Here is a 6,959-nt window from a genome sequence, read left to right as displayed (position 1 = left end):
GAGAGCGACTGGGGGGGAAGAGAGAGAGCGACTGGGGGGGAAGAGAGAGAGCGACTGGGGGGAAGAGAGAGAGCGACTGGGGGGGAAGAGAGAGAGCGACTGGGGGGAAGAGAGAGAGCGACTGGGGGGGAAGAGAGAGAGCGACTGGGGGGGAGAGAAGAGAGAGAGCGACTGGGGGGAAGAGAGAGAGCGACTGGGGGAAGAGAGAGAGCGACTGGGGGGAAGAGAGAGAGCGACTGGGGGGAAGAGAGAGAGCGACTGGGGGGGAAGAGAGAGAGCGACTGGGGGGGAAGAGAGAGAGCGACTGGGGGGGAAGAGAGAGAGCGACTGGGGGGAAGAGAGAGAGCGACTGGGGGGAAGAGAGAGAGCGACTGGGGGGAAGAGAGAGAGCGACTGGGGGGAAGAGAGAGAGCGACTGGGGGGGAAGAGAGAGAGCGACTGGGGGGAAGAGAGAGAGCGACTGGGGGAAGAGAGAGAGCGACTGGGGGGAAGAGAGAGAGCGACTGGGGGGGAAGAGAGAGAGCGACTGGGGGGAAGAGAGAGAGCGACTGGGGGGAGAGAGAGAGCGACTGGGGGGAAGAGAGAGAGCGACTGGGGGGAAGAGAGAGAGCGACTGGGGGAAGAGAGAGAGCGACTGGGGGGAAGAGAGAGAGCGACTGGGGGGAAGAGAGAGAGCGACTGGGGGGAAGAGAGAGAGCGACTGGGGGGAAGAGAGAGAGCGACTGGGGGAAGAGAGAGAGCGACTGGGGGGAAGAGAGAGAGCGACTGGGGGGGAAGAGAGAGAGCGACTGGGGGGAAGAGAGAGAGCGACTGGGGGAAGAGATGAGAGCGACTGGGGGGAAGAGAGAGAGCGGACTGGGGGGAAGAGAGAGAGCGACTGGGGGGAAGAGAGAGAGCGACTGGGGGGAAGAGAGAGAGCGACTGGGGGGAAGAGAGAGAGCGACTGGGGGAAGAGAGAGAGCGACTGGGGGGAAGAGAGAGAGCGACTGGGGGAAGAGAGGAGAGCGACTGGGGGGAAGAGAGAGAGCGACTGGGGGGAAGAGAGAGAGCGACTGGGGGGAAGAGAGAGAGCGACTGGGGGGAAGAGAGAGAGCGACTGGGGGGAAGAGAGAGAGCGACTGGGGGGAAGAGAGAGAGCGACTGGGGGGGAAGGAGAGAGAGCGACTGGGGGGGAAGAGAGAGAGCGACTGGGGGGGAAGAGAGAGAGCGACTGGGGGGGAAGAGAGAGAGCGACTGGGGGGAAGAGAGAGAGCGACTGGGGGGGAAGAGAGAGAGCGACTGGGGGGGAAGAGAGAGAGCGACTGGGGGGGAAGAGAGAGAGCGACTGGGGGGAAGAGAGAGAGCGACTGGGGGGGAAGAGAGAGAGCGACTGGGGGGAAGAGAGAGAGCGACTGGGGGGGAAGAGAGAGAGCGACTGGGGGGGAAGAGAGAGAGCGACTGGGGGGGAAGAGAGAGAGCGACTGGGGGGGAAGAGAGAGAGCGACTGGGGGGAAGAGAGAGAGCGACTGGGGGGGAAGAGAGAGAGCGACTGGGGGGGAAGAGAGAGAGCGACTGGGGGGGAAGAGAGAGAGCGACTGGGGGGGAAGAGAGAGAGCGACTGGGGGGGAAGAGAGAGAGCGACTGGGGGGGAAGAGAGAGAGCGACTGGGGGGAAGAGAGAGAGCGACTGGGGGGAAGAGAGAGAGCGACTGGGGGGGAAGAGAGAGAGCGACTGGGGGGAAGAGATGAGAGCGACTGGGGGGGAAGAGAGAGAGCGACTGGGGGGGAAGAGAGAGAGCGACTGGGGGGGAAGAGAGAGAGCGACTGGGGGGGAAGAGAGAGAGCGACTGGGGGGGAAGAGAGAGAGCGACTGGGGGGGAAGAGAGAGAGCGACTGGGGGGGAAGAGAGAGAGCGACTGGGGGGAAGAGAGAGAGCGACTGGGGGGGAAGAGAGAGAGCGACTGGGGGGGAAGAGAGAGAGCGACTGGGGGGGAAGAGAGAGAGCGACTGGGGGGAAGAGAGAGAGCGACTGGGGGGGAAGAGAGAGAGCGACTGGGGGGGAAGAGAGAGAGCGACTGGGGGGAAGAGAGAGAGCGACTGGGGGGGAGAGAGAGAGCGACTGGGGGGAAGAGAGAGAGCGACTGGGGGGGAAGAGAGAGAGCGACTGGGGGGGAAGAGATGAGAGCGACTGGGGGGGAAGAGAGAGAGCGACTGGGGGGGAAGAGAGAGAGCGACTGGGGGGGAAGAGAGAGAGCGACTGGGGGGGAAGAGAGAGAGCGACTGGGGGGGAAGAGAGAGAGCGACTGGGGGGGGAAGAGAGAGAGCGACTGGGGGGGAAGAGAGAGAGCGACTGGGGGGGAAGAGAGAGAGCGACTGGGGGGGAAGAGAGAGAGCGACTGGGGGGGAAGAGAGAGAGCGACTGGGGGGGAAGAGAGAGAGAGCGACTGGGGGGGAAGAGAGAGAGCGACTGGGGGGGAAGAGAGAGAGCGACTGGGGGGGAAGAGAGAGAGCGACTGGGGGGGAAGAGAGAGAGCGACTGGGGGGGAAGAGAGAGAGCGACTGGGGGGGAAGAGAGAGAGCGACTGGGGGGGAAGAGAGAGAGCGACTGGGGGGGAAGAGAGAGAGCGACTGGGGGGGAAGAGAGAGAGCGACTGGGGGGGAAGAGAGAGAGCGACTGGGGGGGAAGAGAGAGAGCGACTGGGGGGGAAGAGAGAGAGCGACTGGGGGGGAAGAGAGAGAGCGACTGGGGGGGAAGAGAGAGAGCGACTGGGGGGGAAGAGAGAGAGCGACTGGGGGGAAGAGAGAGAGCGACTGGGGGGGAAGAGAGAGAGCGACTGGGGGGGGAAGAGAGAGAGCGACTGGGGGGGAAGAGAGAGAGCGACTGGGGGGAAGAGAGAGAGCGACTGGGGGGGAAGAGAGAGAGCGACTGGGGGGGAAGAGAGAGAGCGACTGGGGGGGAAGAGAGAGAGCGACTGGGGGGGAAGAGAGAGAGCGACTGGGGGGAAGAGAGAGAGCGACTGGGGGGGAAGAGAGAGAGCGACTGGGGGGAAGAGAGAGAGCGACTGGGGGGGAAGAGAGAGAGCGACTGGGGGGGAAGAGAGAGAGCGACTGGGGGGAAGAGAGAGAGCGACTGGGGGGGAAGAGAGAGAGCGACTGGGGGGGAAGAGAGAGAGCGACTGGGGGGGAAGAGAGAGAGCGACTGGGGGGGAAGAGAGAGAGCGACTGGGGGGGAAGAGAGAGAGCGACTGGGGGGGGAAGAGAGAGAGCGACTGGGGGGGAAGAGAGAGAGCGACTGGGGGGGAAGAGAGAGAGCGACTGGGGGGAAGAGAGAGAGCGACTGGGGGGGAAGAGAGAGAGCGACTGGGGGGAAGAGAGAGAGCGACTGGGGGGGAAGAGAGAGAGCGACTGGGGGGGAAGAGAGAGAGCGACTGGGGGGAAGAGAGAGAGCGACTGGGGGGGAAGAGAGAGAGCGACTGGGGGGGAAGAGAGAGAGCGACTGGGGGGAAGAGAGAGAGCGACTGGGGGGAAGAGAGAGAGCGACTGGGGGGGAAGAGAGAGAGCGACTGGGGGGGAAGAGAGAGAGCGACTGGGGGAAGAGAGAGAGCGACTGGGGGGGAAGAGAGAGAGCGACTGGGGGGAAGAGAGAGAGCGGACTGGGGGGAAGAGAGAGAGCGACTGGGGGGAAGAGAGAGAGCGACTGGGGGGAAGAGAGAGAGCGACTGGGGGGGAAGAGAAGAGAGCGACTGGGGGGAAGAGAGAGAGCGACTGGGGGGGAAGAGAGAGAGCGACTGGGGGAAGAGAGAGAGCGACTGGGGGGAAGAGAGGAGAGCGACTGGGGGGGAAGAGAGAGAGCGACTGGGGGGAAGAAGAGAGAGCGACTGGGGGGAAGAGAGAGAGCGACTGGGGGGGAAGAGAGAGAGCGACTGGGGGGAAGAGAGAGAGCGACTGGGGGGAAGAGAGAGGAGCGACTGGGGGGAAGAGAGAGAGCGACTGGGGGGAAGAGAGAGAGCGACTGGGGGGAAGAGAGAGAGCGACTGGGGGAAGAGAGAGAGCGACTGGGGGGAAGAGAGAGAGCGACTGGGGGGGAAGAGAGAGAGCGACTGGGGGGGAAGAGAGAGAGCGACTGGGGGGAAGAGAGAGAGCGACTGGGGGGAAGAGAGAGAGCGACTGGGGGGAAGAGAGAGAGCGACTGGGGGGGAAGAGAGAGAGCGACTGGGGGGAAGAGAGAGAGCGACTGGGGGGAAGAGAGAGAGCGACTGGGGGGAAGAGAGAGAGCGACTGGGGGGGAAGAGAGAGAGCGACTGGGGGGAAGAGAGAGAGCGACTGGGGGGGAAGAGAGAGAGCGACTGGGGGGAAGAGAGAGAGCGACTGGGGGGGAAGAGAGAGAGCGACTGGGGGGAAGAGAGAGAGCGACTGGGGGGAAGAGAGAGAGCGACTGGGGGGGAAGAGAGAGAGCGACTGGGGGGGAAGAGAGAGAGCGACTGGGGGGGAAGAGAGAGAGCGACTGGGGGGGAAGAGAGAGAGCGACTGGGGGGGAAGAGAGAGAGCGACTGGGGGGGAAGAGAGAGAGCGACTGGGGGGGAAGAGAGAGAGCGACTGGGGGGGAAGAGAGAGAGCGACTGGGGGGGAAGAGAGAGAGCGACTGGGGGGGAAGAGAGAGAGCGACTGGGGGGGAAGAGAGAGAGCGACTGGGGGGAAGAGAGAGAGCGACTGGGGGGAAGAGAGAGAGCGACTGGGGGGAAGAGAGAGAGCGACTGGGGGGGAAGAGAGAGAGCGACTGGGGGGGAAGAGAGAGAGCGACTGGGGGGGAAGAGAGAGAGCGACTGGGGGGGAAGGAGAGAGCGACTGGGGGGGAAGAGAGAGAGCGACTGGGGGGAAGAGAGAGAGCGACTGGGGGGGAAGAGAGAGAGCGACTGGGGGGGAAGAGAGAGAGCGACTGGGGGGGAAGAGAGAGAGCGACTGGGGGGGAAGAGAGAGAGCGACTGGGGGGGAAGAGAGAGAGCGACTGGGGGGGAAGAGAGAGAGCGACTGGGGGGGAAGAGAGAGAGCGACTGGGGGGGAAGAGAGAGAGCGACTGGGGGGGAAGAGAGAGAGCGACTGGGGGGGAAGAGAGAGAGCGACTGGGGGGAAGAGAGAGAGCGACTGGGGGGGAAGAGAGAGAGCGACTGGGGGGGAAGAGAGAGAGCGACTGGGGGGGAAGAGAGAGAGCGACTGGGGGGGAAGAGAGAGAGCGACTGGGGGGGAAGAGAGAGAGCGACTGGGGGGGAAGAGAGAGAGCGACTGGGGGGGAAGAGAGAGAGCGACTGGGGGGGAAGAGAGAGAGCGACTGGGGGGGAGAGAGAGAGCGACTGGGGGGGAAGAGAGAGAGCGACTGGGGGGGAAGAGAGAGAGCGACTGGGGGGGAAGAGAGAGAGCGACTGGGGGGGAAGAGAGAGAGCGACTGGGGGGGAAGAGAGAGAGCGACTGGGGGGAAGAGAGAGAGCGACTGGGGGGGAAGAGAGAGAGCGACTGGGGGGGAAGAGAGAGAGCGACTGGGGGGGAAGAGAGAGAGCGACTGGGGGGGAAGAGAGAGAGCGACTGGGGGGGAAGAGAGAGAGCGACTGGGGGGGAAGAGAGAGAGCGACTGGGGGGGAAGAGAGAGAGCGACTGGGGGGGAAGAGAGAGAGCGACTGGGGGGGAAGAGAGAGAGCGACTGGGGGGGAAGAGAGAGAGCGACTGGGGGGGAAGAGAGAGAGCGACTGGGGGGGAAGAGAGAGAGCGACTGGGGGGGAAGAGAGAGAGCGACTGGGGGGGAAGAGAGAGAGCGACTGGGGGGGGAAGAGAGAGAGCGACTGGGGGGGAAGAGAGAGAGCGACTGGGGGGGAAGAGAGAGAGCGACTGGGGGGGAAGAGAGAGAGCGACTGGGGGGGAAGAGAGAGAGCGACTGGGGGAGAGAGAGAGGATGGGGAGAGAGAGAGCGACTGGGGGGGAAGAGAGAGAGCGACTGGGGGGGAAGAGAGAGAGCGACTGGGGGGGAAGAGAGAGGAGCGACTGGGGGGGGAAGAGAGAGAGCGACTGGGGGGGAAGAGAGAGAGCGACTGGGGGGAAGAGAGAGAGCGACTGGGGGGAAAGAGAGAGAGCGACTGGGGGGGAAGAGAGAGAGCGACTGGGGGGGAAGAGAGAGAGCGACTGGGGGGAAGAGAGAGAGCGACTGGGGGGGAAGAGAGAGAGCGACTGGGGGGAAGAGAGAGAGCGACTGGGGGGGAAGAGAAGAGAGCGACTGGGGGGAAGAGAGAGAGCGACTGGGGGGGAAGAGAGAGAGCGACTGGGGGGAAGAGAGAGAGCGACTGGGGGAGAGAACGAAGAGAGAGCGACTGGGGGGGAAGAGAGAGAGCGACTGGGGGGGGAAGAGAGAGAGCGACTGGGGGGAAGAGAGAGAGCGACTGGGGAAGAGAGAGAGCGACTGGGGGGAAGAGAGAGAGCGACTGGGGGAAGAGAGAGAGCGACTGGGGGGGAAGAGAGAGAGAGCGACTGGGGGGAAGAGAGAGAGCGACTGGGGGGGAAGAGAGAGAGCGACTGGGGGGAAGAGAGAGAGCGACTGGGGGGAAGAGAGAGAGCGACTGGGGGGAAGAGAGAGAGCGACTGGGGGGAAGAGAGAGAGCGACTGGGGGGAAGAGAGAGAGCGACTGGGGGGAAGAGAGAGAGCGACTGGGGGGGAAGAGAGAGAGCGACTGGGGGGAAGAGAGAGAGCGACTGGGGGGAAGAGAGAGAGCGACTGGGGGGAAGAGAGAGAGCGACTGGGGGGAAGAGAGAGAGCGACTGGGGTGGAAGAGAGAGAGCGACTGGGGGGAAGAGAGAGAGCGACTGGGGGGGAAGAGAGAGAGCGACTGGGGGGGAAGAGAGAGAGCGACTGGGGGGGAAGAGAGAGAGCGACTGGGGGGGAAGAGAGAGAGCGACTGGGGGGAAGAGAGAGAGCGACTGGGGGGAAGAGAGAGAGCGACT

This window comes from Somniosus microcephalus, chromosome 30 (assembly GCF_052327205.1).
Source record: "Somniosus microcephalus isolate GS21.2 chromosome 30, FLI_Smic_1.0, whole genome shotgun sequence".
Taxonomy (NCBI): Eukaryota; Metazoa; Chordata; class Chondrichthyes; order Squaliformes; family Somniosidae; genus Somniosus; species Somniosus microcephalus.
Note: the sequence above shows the minus strand (reverse complement) of the source record.